Source organism: Arachis ipaensis, chromosome B05, assembly GCF_000816755.2.
Source record: "Arachis ipaensis cultivar K30076 chromosome B05, Araip1.1, whole genome shotgun sequence".
Taxonomy (NCBI): Eukaryota; Viridiplantae; Streptophyta; class Magnoliopsida; order Fabales; family Fabaceae; genus Arachis; species Arachis ipaensis.
The window spans coordinates 149,705,214-149,705,974 of record NC_029789.2 but is presented as its reverse complement, the minus strand read 5'-3'; positions in this window follow the sequence as shown (position 1 = coordinate 149,705,974).

The window sequence follows — 761 nt, the reverse complement described above, 5'->3', positions numbered from 1 at the left end:
TATTATTTTATTATTATATTTACAATTATACTTATAATATGTTCAATTTGTTATATATTTTTATATTATTCATATATTATTATTTAATAAATATTTTATGTTTAAAATATTATACATTTATTTATTTATTTTAACTAACCTATAATTTTATTTCTATTATTATGTTATTGTTGGCTTTTTAAGATATTATTGAGACTTATTATGTCATTATTGATTATTTAAAATTTGATGTTGAGACTTGTTATATGTATTTAATTTTTTTAATTTACAAAACCGCAAATCCAATCCAATCCAAACTACTTGAAATTGAATCGGATGTTGGATTTTTTTTTTTTTTGTAAATCATCAAATCCAAAATGCACTGCAAGTAAAATTAGTATTTAAATTGAATGAGTTTTTGACTCAAAACCGATCCAAACCACACCACAAACAATCCTTAATATTTAATACTAGATATTGTATCATTAACTTATCTTTATTTACTTTTATTATTTTATTACACGTACACGCACACACACACAATATTTTAGACTAAAAAAATTAAATTGATAACTAAAGTTGTTTAATTAGCCAAGTTATTTTAGAAAAGAAAAAGGAAATCACAAGTATTTTCTATAAAAAGGAATAATTATTATGCTAGTCTCTCTAATTTTATCAAATTTTCAATTAAGTTTTTATTATATCTTTTTTTAGTTTAATTCCTATACTGAATCAGATTTTATAACTAAGTTTTATCGTGAAAAAAATATTAGAATTAACTT